We start from the raw sequence: 23,997 nt of genomic DNA, 5'->3' as shown, positions 1-23,997 counted from the left end.
TTAGGACTGGAGGCAACAATCAACGTTTTCAATTACACTGGCCCCTTGCAATCCTAAGAAGATTTTCTTGAAAGTAAATTGCACAGACCTTAAGAAGGTCAACCTAAGATTAAGAAACATTTACGCAGAATAAGTTCACAAAATGCATTGGTTTGCTTACAGTTGTATAAACCCAGTGCTACTTTTAAACGAAGTAATGTTTGTAACGCATGGTCGCCAGAGCCATAGGAATTCTGCAATTGAAGAAATGCTTGGATGCAGCTGTTAACAGTTCTCCCCAAATCTTACTCATTTGCACAGCCTCTCTCTAATAGCCTTACCTGCCTCTGAAGTTGTTCCAAGGGTAACTGGATGAAGTGAGAACCAAATTCACTGCTCAGAGCTCCTTGGTGGAAAAAGTAGGATAAAAAAGTAAGAGGCAGATAAACAGAATGTCAAATATAAGAACCTGATTTCTCCTCTAGCAAGGACGAAGGCCCATATGTTGCTCCTTCTTGGTCCTTTATGCACCTATTGCTCTTTACCATCGGAGGCCCAGATATTTAATGGACTGCCTCTCCTGATATAATCAAAAAGAGTCCAGTAGCACCTTTAAGACTAACCAACTTTATTGTAGCATAAGCTTTCGAGAATCACAGTTCTCTTCGTCAGATGCACGGAGGGCAAGAAGAAACTGGTCAGATATATAGGTGGAGAGGGGAAGGAGGAGTAGATGCAAACAGTACCTTCTGATATGGAGATCAGTTTGCTTCTGTTAAGGAAGTCAGTTACTTCTGATAATGAGATAACCATTCATAGTTTCTATTCAATCCCAGCTTGACTGAGTCAAGCGGCTAACTCCTCTGGATCAAACACAGCTAACTCCTCTGGAACTCCTGGTATAGGGCCACATACACACTCAGATCAGCCCAATCCTTCTTGCCCATTCCCCTCTTACTGGGCAGGATCTTTGGCCTGTGCATTCTCATTAGCAACCCATTCAGTGTAGCACAACTGAAAACAAGCTTGCCAAACAGCAATTTTTATTTTTTATTCATTATTAATATCCACTTTCCTTCACGCCGCAAGGCAGCTTACAAATGCCATCAGTTTGAAACCACCAACGTAGAACCCCAAATAATATTACTGTTTATAATTGTAACTTGTGTACAAATTTAAGACCTCTTTTCTTTTTCTTCACAGCACATGTGGGGAAAAAACTAGCCTTTCTTTTAGACAAACGGGGGCCTTTGTACACATTCCCAGCAGTTCTCCACACAGTTGATTCCAATTTAGATTTAAGAAATGTAAACACAACAATTTAAATATATTGCCAGGAGAAGCAGTCAAACACTAAAGGGACACAGGCTGGCATTTGTGGAGTTCCTGCCTGACGTTCCATCTCACCACGTAGGAGAACAGCAAATAAACGAGAGGAGGGGAGGGCTCCCTACTTGCACAGACCCCACAAGAAAGATGTAAGCAAACAACAGATTAAAACACGGCATGAAAACAAAGACCATTTTTAAAGTGTTTGGTGCTGTGATACTGGACATGAGTTGTAGAATCTTTAAGTCAGCCAAGAAAAAAAATAGGCAGTATTATAGTGGCTAGTCCTAAGCTATAATTTTCCACAATAATGTAACAATAATCACAATACATACCTTATAGCTACACAATGTAATATTCACACACAAAAGCAAAAACTAGTATGACACAGCTTATAAAAATAAGACTAACTCAAGGGGGAAAATGTCCCCCAAACACTAAACAGAAGGACCCTCTTCCAAAACAAGAATATTTTCACTTCCTTATGGGATACCTATTGAGGAGGAGCCAGGGCAAGGCTTCAGGCCAGCCAGCAGGCCTCAAGAGGAGGGGACACCCTGAAGGAGGGCCTCCTCCCTGGATGGTCTTAAACCACTGAGAGGTTTCTATGGAACTGATGTTCCTCGAGTCACGCAGGAAGGATCCAGGCTGGTTTTAGCAGTTCAAATCCCTTTGCCTTTCAGCAAGACCTGGGCCGTTTGCACACGGCTTACCTGTGCTCGTAACGTCCTGGTAGATCGTGCAAAAACCGCAGAAGATCGCGTTTCCTTGCGCGACGTCACGTGACATCACGCAAATCTTGTGCGAGGAAACGCGATGATCTGCGTTTTTTGCAGATCTACCGGGACATTACGAGCATAGGTAAGCCGTGTGGAAACAGCCCTGGAAGGTATGGCCAAAGGGACTTCTGCTGATATCTATTTGATCACTGTTGTTGTGCATTGGGGCAATAATTGTGAGATTGATGACTAAATGATATTTTCTGGTGTTTTAATATACCTGATTAGCCATAGGTTTTGCAGTGCAATCCTAGGCAGACAGGCAAAGCACACTGAAATCAACAGATTTAAACTAGAGTAACATTGCGTAGGATTGTACTGTCGGTCTTCCCCTAGTTCCATAAGCTGTAAAATTTGAGGCTTCTGCTCACAGAATGTTATTTTTCTTGATACAAAATATGAAAAGTGTTGTGTAAAAGGTTGCTGATGGGTGCATAGGTGTTTTCTGATAGGTATTGTCTCCCAGCCTACTCCAGAAGCTGAGCCAAGGAGATTATTTCTCAGAGATGACAGTAATCCAGTTTCTGAGAACAATGGAAGTGTTGTGTGTCAATCAAAGATAACAAGATATAAAGCCAATCTCGCTGTAACTGTTATCATGGGCTTTTGTCACTGGAACAACACACACACACATTTACACACAGAGGCCCTCAGGCTTCCAGAACCGTGTCTCTTTTTTCAGGGACAGCCTCCTCCCAACACTTCTCCTCCCACGCTATTTCTTTTTAAATTACAGCATGATTGCCTGATACGTTCACAGACATTAGGAGCAAGCCTAAGCCAACTCCTATTTTATTCAACGGAGCTTACACTCAGGAAAGCGCTCTTAGGATTGTAGCCTTACAATGCAATCCTGACAGACCCTTCTCAGTCCATTTAAGTCAGTGGGCTTAGAAGGTGCAACTCTGTTTCGAATCACAGTTTGATACCTTATATAACCTTAAAGCAGAGATCCCCACACTTTTTCAGCCTGCGGGCACCTTTGGAATCCTGAAACAGGGTGGTGGGAGCAACCACAAAATGGCTGCCAAAAGAGGCAGAGCCAAGCACAAAACAGCTGCCACAGAGGTGGAGCCACAAAATGGTTGCCAAGGAAGGCACAGCAACACACTAAATGTCAGGGAGTGAGGTAGGGTTGCCAGCCTCCAGGTGATAGCTGGAGATCTCCCAGAATTACAACCGATCTCCAGGCAACAGAGATCAATTCCCCTGGAAAAATGGCTGCTTTGAAGGGTGAAATCTATAGAATTATACCCCACTGAGGACCCTCCCCTCCCCAAACCCCACTCTCTCCAGGCTCCACCCCCAAAATCTACAGGAATTTCCCAACCTGGACGTGACAACCTTAGAGAAAGGTTATGCACAGTCCTAATAGTAAGTCTTCAACTTATCTGGCAGAAGCTTTATTTAACAGAATGCCTTTTAAAATGAGCAATTAAAATAATATTTTCCTGCATAGACACAATTTACCTTAATCACACAATGAAGATCCTTATGCTGTGATGGCAACTGCCGCTGAAGCAATTTTTTTAAAAAATCAGCACAGCCAATCAAATCTCCAATGGCCAATCAGAAACCCTGCTAGGAAAAAGCCCCCCTCTGGCCCCACCCACTTTTAAAAACACTTGGTAGGAATGAGAAAAGGTGTCAGCGTTTGCCATGGTGGCCAAAGGCGCCAGGTTGGGGACCTCCTGCCCTAAAAACTTGTACTGCAGGACCAAAACTGATCCAGTAGAGCCCATTGTGCGTGTAGATGTATAGGGAGCTTGCAGGACAGGGACAGAGCATACCAGCTTAAGCTTCAGTGTTATTGCTTAGCAGATCATAAACTGGACCAGTGGATGCTCTAAAACAAGGCAAAGGGCACAACCTCATTGTGGCTGGTAGTAAAAGAGGAACTATATGGAGAATTAACTAACTGGTGAAACCAGACACGATCTCTCACAAATGTGAAAGTGGTTCCCTCTTCCTCTGTGAAGTTTCCAGTTCCTTTTTCTCCAACCTAATCTGCTGTTGGATTGCTCTGAAAGAAGAAGTTGTCGGCTGGTGCCTGGGGTGGTGCAGGAATCTGGTAGATCTGATATCTTTCTGAATAATCAGGCATATAAATATTTCTTAGAAGTCAAAAGCTTTCATGGTGAGATGTAGGAGTTTCACACACTCCCTGGCCAGAGATGCAATATACACAGTGGGGAGTAGGTGCCCTCATCCCCCTATACACAGGATCCCAAGACTGTGAGTATGTGAGCCCGTTCGTCCTATAGATCAAAAGTTAATTCATTTTCATGTAGCATTACCTTTTGCAATAAAAACCTCTTGTTAGTCTCTTGCATTGAAACCCCCAGCAGGGGTCGCCATAAGTCAGCTATGACTTGACAGCACTCTCCACCATCACCTTTTGTAGTACATATTGTGGCATCACCAGAGTGATTAATAATAAAGCCATAAACCAAAAACAGTGCATGAATTCCTTTTCTTAAGAACTTTGCTGGCCCTCTTAGCAAAGAAACAGATTCTCCTGCATGATTCTGGAATGAGGCAGGTCCTTTCCAGATAAGTAAGACAACCCGTAAGAGACGTTCCTAAGAAGCTGGAGAGACTCTTGCTTCAGCAAAATGGCAGCTGATGAATTTCACCTAGAAGTCAGGGGATAAATATTGACTTTCATCAAAAGCATTTAATCGATTCAATTTCAAAGATAAAGTATTAACATAACACAGAAAACAAACCTAATAGAGGATAAAATCTGTTCTTGAGGGGGTAAAGAAACAAAGAACCAGGGCTTTTTTTCAGGGGGAACCCGGGGGAACGGAGTTCCGGAACCTCTTGAAAATGGTCACATGGCTGGTGGCCCCGCCCCCTGATCTCCAGACAGAGGGGAGTTGAGATTGCCCTCCGTGCCGCTTGGCAATCTCAACTCCCCTCTGTCTGGAGATCAGGGGGCGGGGCCACCAGCCATGTGACCATTTTCTCTGAGGGCAACCCACTGAGTTCCGCCACCTCTTTCCCCAGAAAAAAAGCCCTGCAAAGAACTAAGACACACATGCTCCTAGAAGAAACTTTCTTCTTACTGACAATAAATTGCACCTTCCAAGACCTTCCTAGGGTCCTCCATCTCCACCACATTAATAGAACAACCAAATTAAAGTGTTCACAAGGTGTATTTGATTCTCACTGTACACACAAACACACACACACACACACACACACACATGTACACTAGGAATTTATCTGGGCTATTTAGACACATCTCATATTGGTCAGGTCTCTCAAGTCCACACCCCCACCCCATGGCAGTCTATGGACCACAAGAACATTAGAAAGCATTCTACTTTAGAGACATTTTAACACTTTCAATTGTAATGTGCAAAAAATGAGATGGGAAATAAATGGTAGAGTCCCGGCATAATAGAATGAACTGTACCACAGCAGGCTCGGGAAGACATCTTACTTTTGACTTGTATCCTGGAATTGGAAGGGGTCTTGTTTCAGAGTGCATTAGGGATTTTCCAATTTTTTTTAAAAAAATCCAAATGTCGTAAAACACAGCACAGGGAGAAATTCTGAAACAATAAAGGAATGGAAGTTAAGAAATCCTTTCATTTGAACAGCAAACTAGAAGATCATGTTTGCACAATACTGGACAATATGCACAATACTGGAAATCGAAAAAATTGCCAGCAGTAGATGATTGAAGAGGAAAACTGCGGGCAACCCTGGAACGACAGATGCAGAGGAAAAACAATTGCACCAGGGAACCACTTATACAAATATTGTATATTCTGTATATCATATGAAAGTGCAAAAGTGCAATAGTGCAAAGTGTCCAAATATATAGTTAATAAATTCACAATACAAAAATACACAGTATAATCATATCCAGTATACGTATCATTAGAAAGTCTTTGTAGTCCATACAGTTCATTCCATTCATTTAAAGTGCCAAGTGTCTTATTTTAATGAAAAGCCGAGGGTGGAGAGTCATGGAGAGGTGTTATGTCATTCACAGTCCAATAATTTAGATTATTCAAAAAACGCCGACGGGGATGTGCTGGCAGATATCATTAACCCGTTTCGTGAGTGGGAAACTCACTTCATCTTGGGCATGAAAGAATTCGGACTGGACACAAATGTGTTACAATCTCCGAATGTGCTCTCCTGCAGCTTATGAAGAAGATGGTGCTAACGCACTTTCATATGATATACTGAATATACAATATTTGTATAAGTGGTTCCCTGGTGCAATTGTTTTTCCTCAGCAGTAGATGATTGGCTAATAAAGATGTTGGAGATTGCGGAAATGGCAAAATTAACGGAACTGCTGAGGGATAACACGACAGCAAAGTTTGTGAAGACCTGGAAACCTCTCATGGACTTTCTGTATATAAAAGGGAAGTCAGAACTAATGATCTGTGGATTTGAAAATTAGGGTTATAAGTTTGGCAACAAATGATAGGCTGAAGCAAGCGGGGAAAATGCAGATATCTTCGGAGTAAAGTCGAAGTTTTATGTTTAGTTAAGATATGGGTATTACGGATGAGTTATTAAGTAATAAGAAAAAAAAATCTCTAAAATGTTTAAATGGTGTCTCCCTCTATGTTCTTGTTTATTTGCTTATTTGTTTGTTTGTTTGTATGTTTTTGTCTCTCAACGTGAACCTTTGCTTGTTGTTTGCGGTAACAAAATAAAATTTAAAAAAAGAGAAGATCATGTTTGTTTTTCATGCACCCCTATATGAAGACCTTCCAGCAAGTACAAAAGTAGCACAGCATGAAGGGATGTATGTTTTACTTTTATACTTGTAGAGGTTTTTTTTAATGTTACGGAGCATTCAAAGATTGTATCACCCACCTGCAGCCTAAAGCAATACCCTCCCGACACTGTACCACCTCATTCCATTGCATGCATGCAGGCATCCATCCGAACATTCAGAAGAACTGGAATTCTGGCTGTAGATAGAATAACAGTGCAATCCTACACACAGTTACCCCAGTCAGGCCTATTGACTCCAATGGACTTAGATTGGAATAACTCTGCATAGGATCTCACTGCAAATGTTCACAGGCGCGGAAAGCAGGTACTTGACTTGTAGGTCCCGGCTAGAGAGCATCTCCTGCATTGCCGATGGGTCTGTATGCTCATGCCCTAAAACCTTGCAAAAGAGGGACTGGGCTGTTGAAATGGCCTTCTACTATTACTTGGAGGTAAATGAGTGGTACATGCTTTGAAATTGTTTGCTTTTAAAAATGTATGAACAACTTTTCCAAGAAGTTCTAGATGGTTAAAAAAAAATCCTAACAAAGCTGTCAAATCACTACATATAAAAATGTATCCAGTTTCCAAAACTAAGGAAGCAATCCCAACCAGGTCTACTCAGAGGCAAGACTCATTTTACTCAATGGGGTTTAGTTCCAGGAAAGTGTTCTTAGGATTGCAACCTAAAACAAGCATAAAATCAAGACTGAGCAAATAAAACTAATCATAGATCCATAGGAGTTAGCCGTGTTACTCTGTAGTCGCAAAATAGTAAAGAGTCCAGTAGCAGCTTTAAGACTAACCAACTTTATTGTGGCATAAGCTTTTGAGAACCACAGCTCTCTTCGTCATACATAAGCTTTGTCATAGCATAAGCTTTCAAGAACCACAGCTCTCTTCATCATGACGAAGAGAGCTGTGGTTCTTGAAAACTTATACTACAATAAAGTTGGTTCGTCTTAAAGCTGCTACTGGACTCTACTATGTTAAAACTAATCATAGTACCTCACCACTTGAAAACCAAGGAAGATTCTTGGTAGGGGTGGGGGGGGAGACACCAAGCTATGGGATAACCCTGACAAAAAGAGTGGAATCCGAGGCGCCCTTACAGAACCTACAGAACCCCTGCCCCTCTTTGTATATATACTTTTGGTAACAGTTATGCCTTGCTTCTCCTTGCCAAGTAACTCTCATTAAATCCACTCGAGAGACTCCAATGAACCCTGCGGGCTCGAACTTAAAAGAGGGAGGAGGAGGAGAAAAGGCGACGGGGGGCGGGAGGGCGAGGCGACTCAGCTCCCCCTGCTCCAGACATAGGCACTCTCCTACCTGTGCGCACACGTTCCCAACCGCGCCAAAGTCTCAAGTAACACGCTTCACGACACAACACGCCCTTCTCTTTCTTCCCCCCGGCTCCATCGCCCTGCGTGAGTGACAGCCAGCGACTCTTTGGCCCTGCCCAGCTCGCCTCGCCGTCCCCCCTTTTGCTTTTCCAATCAGGAGGGAAGGACGGGAGTCTGGGAGGGATTTCCTGCAGAGAGAAAGAGCGATCCTGGTCTGGGGGGGGGGGGGTGAGAAAAGGAGGCGGTGGCGGTTACTTTGCAGAAGAGTTCCCGAGCGCCCTTTGAAACTGACTCGTCTAGTCAATTTCAAGTGGGGCGGCCGGTGCCCCTGGGAAACACAAAAATGCGGGGCTGGGGAAGCGCCGAGCCGGAACGCGGTGGCGGCGGCGCGCTCTCCTCTCCTTGAGTTCTCAAATTCCGAAGACTTTGTGCGCGCACGCAGGCACACACCCCTCGGTCCCCCTCTCCTCCTTTCCTCCCTCTTTCTTCCCCAGCACCGTCCAGTCCGCGGAGACCGGGGCTGTTGAGAGATCAAAAGCATTTGTGGAGGTCTGTCTCGTCTTGGAAGCGAAGATCCACCTTTGGCTTTGGCTTTGGCTGCTTTGCTCGCTGGAAGGAGTCGAGGGGGAGAAAGAGGCAGGCAGAGCCGGTGACAGAGCTCGGCTGGGCAACTTTGTATGCTGGAAATGCCAGGAGCTCCTGATGAGGTGAGTCGGGCGAAAGAAAGAATTCGACGTGGGGGAGGAGGGATCTGTTTGCACGGGCTGTGGCCAGCTATCATTTATATTTCTCTTTCCACCCTCTGCTGCCTTATTCGGTAACTCCGTGGTCTCTCTGTTGTACATTTCAAACGCTCGGTCTCTGCTGTTTCACAGCTGAGCTCTGCTCCATCCCGTTCAGCCTTTGAATCTGGAAACCCTACTTTTTCTTTTTTTAAAGAGAACTTTAAAAGAACATTTGCCGAGGCTGTGTCCTTGCTCTCTGAAAACGCTGATTACTCTGCCGGGTATATAAAGTCACCCTTTTAAACTGTTCCAGGTTTTGTTTTGTTTCCTTTCTGCCCCTCAGTTCACCTGCATTAGATCCTGGTTTGCCCTTCTCTTTATAATCCTCTTCAAATTAACTGTATCGCTCTGTTTTTTTTTAAAAAAATCCTGCCCCCAGTTTCTTACTGGAGAAATAGAGATGTTGCCAAGCTAAAGGACTTTTAGTGGCTTGTTTCTCTGTCTCTGCTTCAAATGAGCACTTACATTGCGTGAAAAATGATACTGCTTAAATGTTTGCTGTTGTGATTCAAAGGTTGTTTGCATCCTCTTAGTAACCTTTGCACTGTTTTTTTCCCTCCCTGCTAAGAGAGTGTTTCTCCCGCCTTCTTTCTACAGAGTTACTATCTTTAATAACTGTTGTTCAGCATCTTTAGTCTTACATAATATTTTTCTCACCTCCTTCCCTCCTCTGCCCTAGCCTTCCCTCCCAAGTTGTTTGTGGAATGAATAGTTCAGATAGTTCAGTTCTTCAGGTAGAGTCCTGAATCAAAAGATTAGATTTCTCAGGTGGGAGGGATGTTTACCCTCGCTTTATACACCAGACTGCATTCCAGTCGGGTGGAGACAGAAGTAGGAGAGGATCCTATTTTAAGGCTGTATCTGACATGCCCAGGTTCTGATGGAACTGGCGTACCATACCAACCCACAGATCTGTTCCTTGTACCACTAGTTACAACCTGTTCTATCGATTGACCTTTGCCCACAATGTCAGTAATACAAAGTTTGAAGGATTGTAGAACATAGATGTGACCCAAAGCTCATCACATTTAGTCCCTGCTCTGAGGTGGGATCTTGAGTCCATAAACAGCCTTAAGAGATTATTTTTATTACATCTGGATTATAAAATAAGAGGTAAAAAGCAGGCGCACCGTGTTTGAGGTATGCAGGATAATTAATAGGAAGTTTAGAAGAAGGAAAAACACCTAGAGAGTTCAAGGAAGTCAGCCAGGCTATGGTAAACGGAAAAATCCCTTTGGAGAGCCACTGGCCACTCTCACCTGATATCCGTGGTTAATTTCTAAAATCAAACTTACTAGCTCAAGCTGTCCCCTAAACTAGTAACACTGTCCTCTGATCCAAATTATTGGGCTGCCAGCTGTTACTTAGCAATGATGGAAATGCATTCTGTGTGTGCATGGATGAGGTCTGTTCATGTGCTGAGTCCCCAATACTGAAAACCCATCAAGGGAATGTGCTGAGGCTGAGAGCTCCCCCTTCCAGAATAAAGGATGCCTTTAAGAGCCGAGTTATGATTGTCATTGTGGAGTCTGAGTAAACAGAACCCATCCAGTGAGACTCTTGCGAGAGCGCCACTGTGTATAGCTCTAAAGTACAACTGCTGTTGCTAATCTTTCAGCTAATTGTAGTAATCTCTAATTCCTTTTTTGGGGGGAGGAGGGAGAGTATAACCAACCTAATATCTTGAGTTTTTTTAAACAAAACTCCTTAGCCTCTAAAATCCCTAAATATCTGTGCAAATATATTTGGCTGCAACATCCCTGCAAGACTAGCGCAACATCATACTCCATGACAGTGCACTGGGCAGTTGTTGCTACTCCCTATCCTAAGCTTTGAATTAGCTGTCGAATCTATTGTACAGTATGGGGTATAAATGTATCTGGCTCAGTTTTTAAAACAATAAGGCATTATTTTTCTATGACTATTACTTTTTAAAACTTTTTTGTGCCCGCAAAATGACCCTAGCCCAAATGTAATCAGCTCCATTTTTTAAAAGTATTGTAATCTTAAGTGAGATCCCAGGAGCCCTTTCTACCTACAAGCTAGCCCAATAAATCCACCACCACCCCAAACTGGAATTGGTTTACCAACCAAATTGACATTAATCCTGTATTTGGGATGCTCCAGAACAGCCCATCTATTCTTGTCCTAAATAGCCATTTTGAACTTGAGGTTCCGGCAGATTACCCTTGGACTTTTAAAAAGTATATAGTAGTCCTCAGCCAACCTCATTTTGCCAAATCTAGAGTCCTCTTACTGTCTACTTGTCAATGCTATTGATGTTTTGGTTATTAACTTATTTTTATCTCGCTTTTCAGTTTAAAATAACATTTCCATAGACACTATCAGCATATTATTAAAGCTATATAAACATCAGAACCAATTAAGTCTTTAAGATAAATCCTCAGCAGTCAAATTAATTCAGCAGGTCATAAATGCTAGAAAAGAGAAGAAGGGCAAGAACTAATTTGGCCCAGACACAGGAAGGCTTTCAAACAGGTTCAAAAGTCTTCTTAAGCAATCAAGTTTATTGGAATGCAAGCAAGTGGTGAGGATGAATTAGTTTCCCAGGGGAGAACATCCTAAACATGTGGTGGTGATGGTGGAGAGAGCCCTCAAGTCAGAGTTGACTTATGGTGACCTCTGATGGGATTTTCATGGCAAGAGACTAACAGAGGTGGTTTGCCATTGCCTGCCTCTGCAGCCTTGGTCTTCGTTGGAGGTCTCCCATCCAATTACTAACCAAGGCCAACCCTGCTTAACTTCTGAGATCTGACAAGATCAGGCTCACCTGGGCTATCCAGGTCAAGGTACACATGTGGTGCCACCACTGAAAAGGCTCTGTTATATCTCATTGAATGTCCCAGCTGTTGAACTGTATTGAATTAAACTGTATAATCTGCTTTGAGTCTCAGTGAGAAAGGTGGTTTATGAGTAACGTAAATAAAATACAATTTTGCCATACTGCAGATGATGAAGTGATATGAGAAGTTGGTGGGTGTATATGGTTGGAGAAAGCCCTTAAGATAGTCTGGCCCCAAACCCATTAAGGCTTTAAAGAGAAGTGCCCAACACTTTTAGTTGGACCCAGAAACCAACAGGCAATCTATGCAGATAAAGCAATGCTGAAGCTCTGTGCTCTCCTCTGTGCTCTCCTAGTAGCTGAGCTGCCCCAGTTTGAGCCAACTGCAGTTTCCAGAGGCAGCACCATATGGAGTAAGTTAACAGTAACCCAATCTGGATGGTACTAGAGTATTGGTGGCTGTAGCTAGTGTAGTCGTTTCTAGGGAAGGACATTACTGGCACACCAGCCTAAACTGGTAAAAGGTTCTCCTGATCGCTCTTATAACTTGATCATCCCGGTACAATAGATATGCCAAGAGCATCCATCAAAATATATCCTTGAGTCTAAAGTACAAGTGCAACCCCAGCTACAACAAGCCATACCCCACTCCCTAGATCAGCACACCAGAGAGACAGCACAGTTAGAGTGTAGGACTTGAGTGAGGGTTCCAATCCCTGCTTGTCATGAAGCTTGTCAGGTTCCTTTGGGTCTGTCACTAAGTCTCTCAGCCTAATCTACTTCACAGGTTGTTTCAAGGATGGCATGGAAGAGGAGTGAACCATGTAAGGCGCAATGAGTTCCTGGGAGGAAAGGATAGGGTAAAAACATGTGATTAATACATAGATAGGCAGATCATCTGAGGAACCAGCCAACAGAAGATCCCCCATTCTGTTTGGATCAAGTTTTAGTTTCCCTACATCCACTCCAACACCACCTGCAGACACAGACTCATAACTTCCACAACCTTCCTAGAATTTAGTGAAAAAGATAGAACAGGGCATCCTCTGCAAATGGACATCTCCTCCACCCCCAAATCTCGAATGACCTTCCCCCGGAGTGTCATGTTGATTTCACTGGGTGGGAACCCCTGCTAGACTGCTTCCGATCTGGGTAATATGTTGACCCAGACGTCTTGCCAGGCTAGGTCTTAAGCCTCAGCCCCTGAAATTTTCCAGTTCTAGTTCTAGATCTCCTGGCAACTGTGCTGATCCCACAGCCACTGGTCTATATTTATTTTTCCACCTGCCTTGTGACATAGCTCAGCGAGAAACATGGTAATTGACAAAGCAATTGACAACATGTGTTTTGGTTTTGTTTCATCTGGACGAGTAAATTAATTCCTCTTCTCGGCCATTGCTCTGCGGTTGTCCTGGAGATGGGTGATGCTAACGATATAAGGAGCAGAGCTCCTCATCCAAGGCATCAGGTGGTCTTGTTTTCAGTCTTATTACGCAAGTGTTGCTTGCACTTGGCCTTTGGGATGTCCAGTTACAAGATATTTTCCGTGGAAGTGTTTAAAAGGATGGTCAAGCATGAAGAAACTAACAATAGCAATATAACTGTCGCAGAGAAAATGTAACCATGTAGTAAAGTAAAAAAAAAATTAATCAAGTGGCACCTTTAAGGCTAAACAAGTTTATATAATAAATAGCACTGTGCTGTAAGGAAATGGTTCAGAGAGATGTTGGTAAAAGAATACAGACTGTTGACTATACTACTGTGTACTGTCTTCTGCTATAATTATGGGCTCTGCATCATTTAATTAAATGGCAATTTGCATATATATTGTTTCAGCTCTGAGTCAGATTTCTATTTATTTCAAATTACTATTGTATTGCTTATTGAATGTATTGTTGATTGAACGTCCCAGCCATTGATCGTATTGACTTACATTGTGTAATCTGCCCTGAGTCTCTATGAGAAAGGTGGACTATAAATAATGTCAATAAACAAATATTCCAGCATAAGCTTTTGTCTGTCAAGCTTCAGTTTTTCAGATGCATATGAAATAGAAATTTTAAATTCACATTTTAATCAAACTTGCAAGGGAAAAGGGGTGGGTTGGGAGTAGAAGAGTAGTGGCAGATGCACACCTGCTGTAAATAATTCAGGTGTAAGAACTCGTGTAAAGAACTGGAACAGATGTGGTTGTTACCCTTAAATGATGAGGGTGAGAGCCACTTAACCTCTTTGAAGGGTGTTGAACTGTTATCAACTATAGAGGCTAAGAAAACCCAAACCTATGTTTAAGCCAGGCTGTCATGTGGTGTTTAATCTCTTGAGTTCTTATTGAGCACTTTTCCGTTGAATTCTTCCTTTAAATTTTTTTTAAAGAAACTTTAGCCGCAACAATATGTCCAGGAAGATTAAAAATGGTCCCCCGTTGGTTTCCAAGTGTGATTTTTTAAAACTGTCAGATTTGTGTTTGTTTATTCTTTTATGTCGGAAATGACCTGATAGTCTAACATAGATAGCAGAAGGGTATTGTTGGCACAGGATATTTGTGTGTTATATGCTGTCAAGTCGCCTCCGACTTATGGTGACCCTATGAAGGAAAGACCTCAAAAACGTGCTATCGTTAACAGACTTGCTCAGATCCTGCAAACTGGAGGACGTGGCTTCTTTTATTGAGTCAAGCCGTCTTGTTTTAGGTCTTCTTTTCCTACCACCTTCCACTTTTCCTAGCATTATTGACTTTTCTAGAGAATCTTGTCTTCTCATGATGTGTCCAAAGTACGATAGCTTCAGTTTTGTCATTTTGGCTTCTAGGGAGAATTCAGGCTTAATTTGACCTAGTACCCGCTTATTTGTCTTTTTGTCTTTCCATGGTATACGCAAAACTCTCCCCCAGCACCACATTTCAAATGAATCAATTTCCTTCCTGTCAGCTTTCCTCACTGTCCAACTTTCACATCCATACATGGCAATGGGGAATACCATAGTTTGGATTATCTTGATCTCGGTTCCCAGAGAGACATCTTTAGATAGTAATCTGAACAATAAGCAAGTGGATGAGCTCAAGATGGCAGAGCTGATGTCATTAGGTCCTGTGATATTATGCCTGAGTGTATATAAGTACAAAGTTGACATCTAGGTCCATTGCAGGATTTGGTTCCTAGGTTTGTGTCTCTGTTGGTTGGTCCGTTATTGATGGTGAGAAGCTGTCTTTAGCTGAGAAGCTGTTTTCAGTTGAGAGGCTGCCTATAAGTGACCAGAGGGCTGCCCACATCCCGAGGGCTGTGAAATAGCCTCATCCTGGAGAGGCTGCACATTATTAATGATGTGCTGAACTGCTTTGAGCTGTGAGAAAGCAACAACCAGCCGTGTTGTGATGTTATCTGCCTTGGGTCTGTCTTGTAGCAGGCAGTCTCTCTAGGTACCACTTTGGCTTGCCAATCTATTTACTTCACTAGGTGGTTAATGAAAGAAATTTTGTGTGGCTGGGGATAATCTCTAATACACTGGAAACTGCCACAGGTATGACCTTTCTTAATCTTTCTTCAGTCTGTGGCTTGGGATAGCTTTTGTCTGGGGAGCTTTTTTAAAGACAACAAACCCTTCAGAAGGGAGCTTTTCCATTGTGGCCTTCTTCCCTGCCACTCTGCTGTATGCTCCTTCTGCAGACTCCTTGCTTCCATTGCTTCTTCCCCAGCTTTCCTAATACCCTCCCCCTATAAAGTATTAATTTGTCTTCTTCCAGAGTTGAAGTGCTAGTTTGAAGAATTCTCAGCTCATATCAGGGATGCCAATTAAGATTTCATTGGGATAGCATTTTGCTGTTCAGTATGTAGACCACCTGGAAAATGGCACTATGGTATCTGAATAACAAGGAAGAAAAAGGGGGTGTGGGGGAAAGTCCCCACAAACTCAACCCAAACAAGCAAGGGAACAAAATAGAGGGGTTAAGTGACAACCTAAAAATTTTTGTTACTTAACCCTTCTATTTTGTTCCACTATGGTGTCTGAAGCCTGACAGGAATATTTTACCTAAATGGGCCTGTATCTTCTAAACTGGCCAGTTATTATTAGGATGATCATCATATGTGACCTAGTCTCAAGGTGATGTTTTTTTAATCACCTATACCAGGGGTGGGCAATTGTTTTGGCTCGGGGGCCACTTTGTGGGAGCAGAGGTTAGCGGAGGGCCGCACCTTTTAAAACGATTGCATTCATTAGTTAACTTTGCATTTCAGAAAAGGTATAAATTGTATCATAAAAATCAATAAATATAAATTAAATAAAATAGTGGTAGTTTTATTCAATTTATTTATTGTGCTAATTTCATATCATCTATAGCTGCAAATCTCGGTTCAAGGTGGATTTTTCTGACTGTCTTGGCAGGCCACAAAAAACTTGGTAGCGGGCCACATGTGGCCCACGGGCCGCAATTTGCCCACCCCTGACCTATACTATAGCAATGAGTACTGAGTTCCACATGACCCCACCTTATTGTGAGGAGGGCTTCCTTGCCAGGTAACTTAGCTGAAATAGCATGGGGGAGCTTGGTTTGTGTCTTTTCAGATATACTTTTGCAAATGTGGGTTTTCTGCTTAGTATGCTCACACATCTTTGTGAGTACTAATATACATTCATCTCCATGTTAATTCAGGCATATGGTTTTTGATTGCCTACGAGAGAACACTCTGCCAATTTCACTGTTGGAATGACTCCATATGACCGTAGTCCTTCAGGACAATCAAGTTATGGTAGAGTGGCTTCTTGAACATCCTCTTAAACACATCCACTCACCAGCTGGGACAGGTGGCACAGTAATGTGGAGGTAGCTGTTCCAGTGTTGGGATTATGGATTTGCCTCAGAAATTCAAATTCCAATGAATTTGTGCAGCAAACTCTTAAATACTCCCCCACTTCTAAGTCAAGGTCACTTCAAATCCACAATGGGCAAGAGATCCCATATAATTTCCACCCATCTCAAGGCCTTTTGAAACTCAAATCTTTTCCTTGGGCTTGATTTGCATCTGAAAGAGCCTCAATCCATCAGCAATTTCTCTATTTATCCTTGAGATGCTACGAGGAATCTATGCCTGAAGGGAAGGGGGAGGATGCCGAGGGATTATGCTTTATTATGCTTTGTCAGTTGTGCATGGGCAATTGAGGCCGCACGTCTTTCTACCTTTAGCTTATGTAACATGGGGGGGGGGGGTTTGCCTCAGAGCAAAGGTCATAAACAGTTGAATAGTCTGAAGTTTTTCAGAACTTGAAGGAAATAAGGGTTTATGTGGTAATGGAAAGAGGAGAGTTTTAAGTTACCTGTACTAAAAAGGATTACTCATTGTTGATTTATAACTGTTTATTTGTCCACGTAAGGGTTCTTCCCTTCCTAGTTGATTCTTTCTAAATGAAGAGAAGATGGCAGGTTAGGGGAGGCAGGTGCTAGATTTGGGAACTGGTGCCAGTAATCACTTCAGCTGCTGTAAGTTTAGTTCTGTAGTGTCCCCTCCTTATGTATTTTATATTTTATTTATTAATAAAATGTATATCCCACCTTTCTGCCCTCACAAGGACTGCCAAGGTGGCAAACAAATTAAAACATACTAAAATCACATTATAAAACCTGTCCGGGGTCTGAGGCTCAGCCCCGGACTTGCCAAGAGGAACAGGCGGGGCACAGCCAGGAGGCAGCTACTCTGTGACCCTGACAGACCAAACTTGCCAGCAACAGAGAGAAGTAAAGAAGCACCTAAGTGTCAGAGGGCTAGAAGAGGCAGGTGGAAGCCAGCTAGCCCCACCTCCACTGGGAGGCTGGGAACCCAGGCAGGGAGAGTGAGGACAACCGGGAGGGGATCAGACCAGAGGGAGAAAGCCCAGGAAGCAGGGACAACCAGCCAGCAGCAAGACAGTCAGCAGCTTACTTGCAGTAGAGAAAGGGCAGCACAGGGCCACGCCCCAGCCTGCAGGCAGGCTAGAAGGAATCAGCCAGAACCAGGTGGGGCTGAAAGCAAAGCATCCACAGGTGAAGCTGCCTGAGGCCTTTAGCAGAGACAGACGAGGCAGTCAGCAAAGCATCCACAGGCGTGACTGCCTACGACAGCCAAGGCTATGGCTAGGGTGCTGGGGCCATGGCTGGGAGGAAGGGGGGAAGGAATATAAGGGAAGTCTACCCACAGGGCATGGTGGGTTGTTGTGTAGGAGTGTGGTGGAGTGGTGGAAAGAGAGAGAGAATGAGTGAGCGGTCGAGAGGAGGTGGAGGAGAGAAGAGGAGGAGGAGGAGTAAGAGCGACAGCTGGATGGGGGCAGCTGTCATGGAAGGCAGCCGGGACAAGGTCAGGTTGAGGGGACCTGCAAGTGGACTGAGAGGGTGTGAGGGTGAGGTATAACCCCCCCTCCTTCCACAGAGCGGGAGCCCACATATTCCCTGAAGGTCCTTTAAGGCGGAGGTCAGGCAGGCTGGCGTCTTGCAGGTCAACACCCTTGGCAGAACCTGACACCCCTGAAGGTCCTTTAAGGCGGAGGTCAGGCAGACTGGCGTCTCACCGGGCAGTGCCCTTGGCAGAACTGGACATCCCTGAAGGTCCTTTAAGGCGGAAGTCAGGCCGGCATCTCACTGGGCAGCGCCCTTGGCAGAACCTGACAAAACCATTCAAATCAATTAAAACAGTTAAAACCAGAGCTTTAAAAACATATAAAAACAATCAAAACATTTAAAATAATTAAAACCTCGGGCATGAAAGAGGGATCATTGAGGGTACACTAAATGAAATAAAAGTCTTTACCTGCTGGCAGAAGATGGCAACAGGAGACAGATAAATCACCTGGGGAGAGAGTTCCAGAGTTTTGGTGCCACTAAGGTTGCTGTGCCCCCGCTTACCTGGCTGGCAGGGAAAAAGGCAAGGGAACACACTTCCTGGGGTGCTCTGCCAGATGGCCAGGTAAGCAGGGGTGGGGGGGTGGAGGGTGGGAGTGGGGGATCTCCTGCCTGTAGCGGGGGACCAGCAAAGGGGGAACATGCTTCCCAGGGTCTGCTCCCAAATCGGGGCCAAATCAGCCCAGAGCGCTCCCAGAGTGGCCTGAGGTCCACATGATGATGTCACTTCCTGAAAGTGACATCATTGCGCAGGCTGGGAGCGCGCACACCAGAGAAGACAAGGTAGGTGCCGGGCCTCCCACCTCCCGTTTGGGGGGGGGTAGAGGGACCTGGCAACTCTAGGCTCAAAGCCCACTGCAGCGCATGGGAGTACGCTGTGCCACCTGGCAGAGCATCCCGGGACATGTGTTCCCTTGCCTTTTCCCCTGCCGGCCAGGTAAGCAGGGGTGGAGGGTGGGAGTGGGGGAACCCCTGCTCCCAGTTGGGGACTGGCAACCCTATTTGAGTCCCAAACAGGCTGAATCTGGCCTGTTTGGGGCCTAAATTGGCCTGCTGTGAAGCGCAGCAGGAGCTTGCCAGGGCCTTCCTGGCAGCCAGTCGGGGAAGTCCGGGGCAGCCAGCCCCTGACCTTCAAAGCTGGGGATATTGCTGCAAGGGCCTGATCCACATTCCTTGAATGCAAAGCATGTGCATCCCAATGATGTCACTTCTGGTTGAAAAATGGAAGTGATGGGATCTCAGTAGGGGCAAAATCAGCAGCAAACATAGCATTTTAACTTTGCTGAGGCTCTGTTGCTTTTGGTTTTTGAACAGAAGTGCATTACTGGGGCCTCTTGAGTATGTGTGCTACTTTGCCATGTGCTCTGATAAGGTTCTGGCCTTCTGGCCTGCCTCCCCTCTCCTTTCTCCCCTTTGACCAGGTAAGCAGGGCTGGAGGGAAGAGATGGGGGCAGGGATCAACTGCCCCTATCAGGGGGCTGGCATCCCTGTCACAACAACACCATAAGGTAGGTCAGGCTATGAGTGATGACTGGCCCAAGGTCACATAACGAATTTCATGGCTGAACAGAAACTTTAATCTGGTTTTCACCAGTCGTAGCCTGACAAAATAACACTGTATCACTATTGATAGAATCTCTGTGCCTCACCTTTGGTATAATTTAATATTCAGATTAAATTGGTGAAATATATCTATTTATTGCATTGCTTGGAGTGGTATACACACACCCTTCCCAAATGTTCAGATGATTTCAAAGACCTGGTTATGTTAAACATAGATATTGTATAAGTTAGAGCAGGTTATGAAAAAGTATGCAAAGGTTCAAAACCTGTAATGAGCTGTTGTCAGGGCAGGCTGTTAAACTAATATCAAGGTTCCCCAATGAGACAGGTCACACTTGCAGCTCTTATTTTTAAGCCTGCTTTGACTAGGATTTAGTTATGGAACCTGTTTTCAATGTAATGGTTTAGTCCTGAAATATATAGCTTGATAATTAAAGGAGTGTCTTTGAGCATAATTTCCCCAAGAAGTAACTACAATTAGCCCCATCTACCTGCAAGCAAAGGATCTGTGGTTTCCAGAGCGGTTTCAGTTGTAGCTGCTTTTTAAAAAAAAATATGAATCAAGCTCTTCAAAGGATTAGCTTGTCTGGTTCTGTGGGATTTTCACTTTCTCAATTCCTTATAGTGCCCTGTGGCTGCTCTGCCATTTTGAAACTCACTCATTCCCCGAATCAGTCCGAGAATGACCATATGCTGGTAGCCTCCTTTAATCTGTCTGAAATCCCAGTGCTGTAGCTCAAAAAAAGTTAATTTGGAAGACGGATATCTGTGTCTGTTAAGTGTACAGCCTTGATCCTGGGAATTCTGCAAACATCATATAGCAAATACTTTATTGTTCTTTTTTCTATATTCACAGATTTCTATATTCACAGATTATATATCACAGATTTTGATAGCTTCATAACAGTCTTTAATAATCTCATTGTAATCAACAGTTAAGAACATAAAGACAATTGTCCTTCCCCAGCAACTGGTATTGAACAATACACTGCCCTTGAACAGAGAGGTTCCATTTTAGCATTCTTAACTACTTATAGATCTATTCTCCATGATCCCTCTTTAACTCTCTTCATTTTGGTTTGGTCTTCACATGCAGCAGAATGAGGTGGCAGCATCTTGAAGCGGTAGAATGGGCTATACCACTTCAGGATGCAGGTGGGGAAAGTCACATTTTAATAGTTCCCATTTTAAAACTCTAAAAATAAGCATTTTGATGAGAAAGTTCTACTACAGCCTGTCGCATGCTGTCCTAGTTTTCCATTTGCACATAATTATTATAGTAGGGGATCTTTGGGAAAAAAATTAATTCCTTCCCTATGGCATGGACTGGAGTGCTGAAATCCATTCTTCCACCTCAGTTCTCTGCCACCTCAGAACTGCTTCCTTCCATCACATGTATAGATCCAGAGAAGTTAGCCATGTTAGTCTGTAGTACCAACATAATAGAGTCCAGTAGCACCTTTAAGACCAACTTTTCTAGAGCCACAGCTCTCTTCGTCATCTGACGAAGAGAGCTGTGGCTCTCGAAACCTTATGCTGCAAATAAATTGATTGGTCTCAAAGGTGCTACTGGACTCACATGTACAGACTACATCTTTTCACCTATTGATGGGAAAGAGAATTTAAGTGGAAAAAATGACCACAGGGGAAGGGTTAAGTAGACCCTCTTCTGCCATTCTTTCACACCTGATTGTACCAACTATTGTTGCTTTTCTCTAACCCCGTCCCTAAACAGTTAAGAGATTCTTGCATGTCTTCCGCAGTCATTCACATCTGAGTGCCTGATGTGCCTCTGTTGAATATTATTATGTTTGAGTTGATAGGAAACCCCTCTTGAAGGCATTTCAGCTGTAACTGCTCTTTCATACACTCAGGTCGCCCTTTTGCCGTTCTCATGAGCCTGCATGTGTGAAGCAGGCCATAGAACGCCAACCATTACAATGTAGCAGCTGTTGCCCCCAAGTTCTTCTTATGGCCTTTCACATCTTTATCACCCAGTGATTTTAATTACATGGCCCATTGGCATTGGAGCCTCTGACGAAGAAAAAAGCGCTGAATTTTACTTGGGAAAAACAGGAGCTGCAGTATTTTAAGACTCTTCCAAGTAGGAAACAGCATTGAAATTTGCTGCTCAGCTGGGAGGTAGTGATGGGTTCAGACTAGGCTGTCAGTTTGTTATGTAACTCTTCTCCTTGTAGCAGTATGTTTTTTTTGGTGTGATATGCAGTTCTTGATTCTTGTAACATGAAGGAGATTTGCCGTGCCTGGAAACCTTGTTTGATAAATGTATAAGCCATCTGGATAGAGCAAGGGGTAAGCAAGGACGCCAGGGCGCTGTTTGGGAACAGCAGTCACACGCAGATCCATTCCACCCTGTGCTTCAGCTCATGTGTAATTATGTCTCTGAGGCATCAGAATCACCAGCACTTGGATGTACTACTGAGGCTTAATTCACACATGGAGGGGAAGAAGGTGACAGAATTGCTGAGGTGGGTAGACTGCAGCACTTCAGAATGCAGATGGAGGATTAGATGCTGGCATGTGCCCTCTCTGGTAACTCCCATTCCCACCCTCCTTGTAAACAGAAAACCATCACAGCAAGCAAAGAGAAGGTGCAGAATCTCCGAGTGCTGTGCTAGCTTTCTACTGGCAAGCAGTTTTTTTTTATGCAAAGGATTCAAAGCTGGAACCTATCACCTGAAAGCTGAAGCTGTACAGTCCATTTTGTCACCTCGTTGTCCTCCTGTATATATTAACTTGTCTGAAGGCCTAGGGCACAAAAGCACAAGACTTATGGTTGCCGACTGCAGCTTGGGAAATTTCTGAAGACTTCATGCAGTGTTGAGGGACGGGTGGAGTTCAGGGAGGGGAAGAATTCAGCAGGGACCGGATGTCATAGGGTCCACCCTTTGAAACTGCCATTTTCTCCAAGGGAGAACTGATATGCAGGGGTCATTTTGTAGAAAAAGAGCTGGAGGAACTCATTAGCATAACTCATTAGCATAACTTATTAGCATTTGCCACGCCCCTTGCCATCACCGGAAGTGTGTCATTGGCCTAACTGATTTGCATATGCCATACCCCCTGACATCACCTATCCTGGCTGTTTTGGACCCAATCCTGGCTATTCAGGGCTGAAATTGGGCCCAAAATTGCAAAAGGGGGCTGAAAATGGCTGAAAAGGTGCCCAAAATGGTCAGGATCGGGTCGCTGCTGAGTGGGAGAGTGATCCACCACCCGTCAGAGGCCTGATCCGGGCCATTTCGGCCCCAATGCAGGCTGAAACGGGCCCAAAATGGCTGAGAGTCAGGTGGGCGGGGCCACCTGACATGTGACTTCTTTGGGGAACTGCCGGAACTGTGTTCCGGCACGTTCCCCCTCGAAATGAGCCCTGATCGTATGTAATCTGGATATGAGTTGTAATTTGAGGAGAACTCCAGGCCCCACCTGGAGTTTGGTAAGCCTACATGACAAGAGTAGATGAGGTGATTAAACTATTCCTGGAGGTCTAATTAGGGTTAACAACTTGGGGGTAGGAAATTCCTGGCGATTTGGGGGTGGATCCTAGGCAGGTGAGGGGCGTCAAAAGGGTATAATGCCACAGAGCCCACCTTCCAAATTAGACATTTTCTCCAAGGGAATTGATCTGTGTTGTCTGGACATGAGTAGTAACTTAAGGAGAATGCAAGACCCCACCTGGGATCTTACAAATAGTTAAGGTGATAAAACTATTCCTGGATGATACCACTTTAGAGTTAAAGTGGGTGGAGTTCTAATTGATGAATATGTCTCCATGAAGTATGTGTGTGTCCATTCCTGCAAGTAGAAAATTAGCAGTCCTCCTCTCACTTTCCTTGATTTTCTAGTTTTCTGTTTTCAGGGCCGTGTAACATAGAGAAGCGTTCAAAAATGTGGCCCTCCATGATCCTTTTGCTGTAGTCTGAATGGTGCAGTCTATTCTACCACTTTATTTTCCTAATCAGGCTGGAAGTATTAAAGTTGATCAATAATTTGTTTATGTGAACTAGGCTGGTCCAATATGGAGGTGATGGGACATGTGGAAAGGGGAAGGTAAGATAAGATATGGAAAAGTGTAGATACAGGAAGTACGGCCTTCTTTCTGCTTCCCTCCTGAATCTTTACAGTATTTGCAGAATCTTTTACTGCTCTAAATAAAGAAATTGGTTTCTGTGGTAGGAATGCAAAGATGCAGAACTTTTTGTTTTAAAGGAGGGTGGTATTGTTCTATGCAGATATTATTGTAGGACATGATTATTTAGGGTTGCCAGGGGAT

The 23,997-nt window shown here is 44.0% G+C and overlaps 1 protein-coding gene and 1 long non-coding RNA gene across 3 annotated transcripts in view; one reads left to right on the top strand and one right to left on the bottom strand.

The window, feature by feature from the left end:
- Positions 1-3,925: 3,925 nt before the first annotated feature.
- LOC129328546 (uncharacterized) lies at positions 3,926-8,256 on the bottom strand. The gene is made up of 3 exons (XR_008596882.1): positions 8,172-8,256; positions 5,539-5,650; positions 3,926-4,723 (listed from the first exon to the last, which is right to left on the bottom strand). It is a non-coding gene; the product is annotated as an uncharacterized LOC129328546 (long non-coding RNA).
- A 226-nt stretch (positions 8,257-8,482) lies between these two features.
- Positions 8,483-23,997, top strand: part of CASKIN2 (CASK interacting protein 2) — a 115,931-nt gene continuing 100,416 nt past the window's right edge. For both annotated transcript variants that reach the window (XM_054976181.1, XM_054976180.1), the window contains exon 1: positions 8,483-8,892. The gene's annotated coding sequence lies outside the window, so the exon portion shown is untranslated. The remainder of the gene's footprint in view (positions 8,893-23,997) is intronic.

This window comes from Eublepharis macularius, chromosome 4 (assembly GCF_028583425.1).
Source record: "Eublepharis macularius isolate TG4126 chromosome 4, MPM_Emac_v1.0, whole genome shotgun sequence".
NCBI lineage: Eukaryota > Metazoa > Chordata > Lepidosauria > Squamata > Eublepharidae > Eublepharis > Eublepharis macularius.
This window is presented reverse-complemented; position numbering and strand designations above follow the sequence as displayed.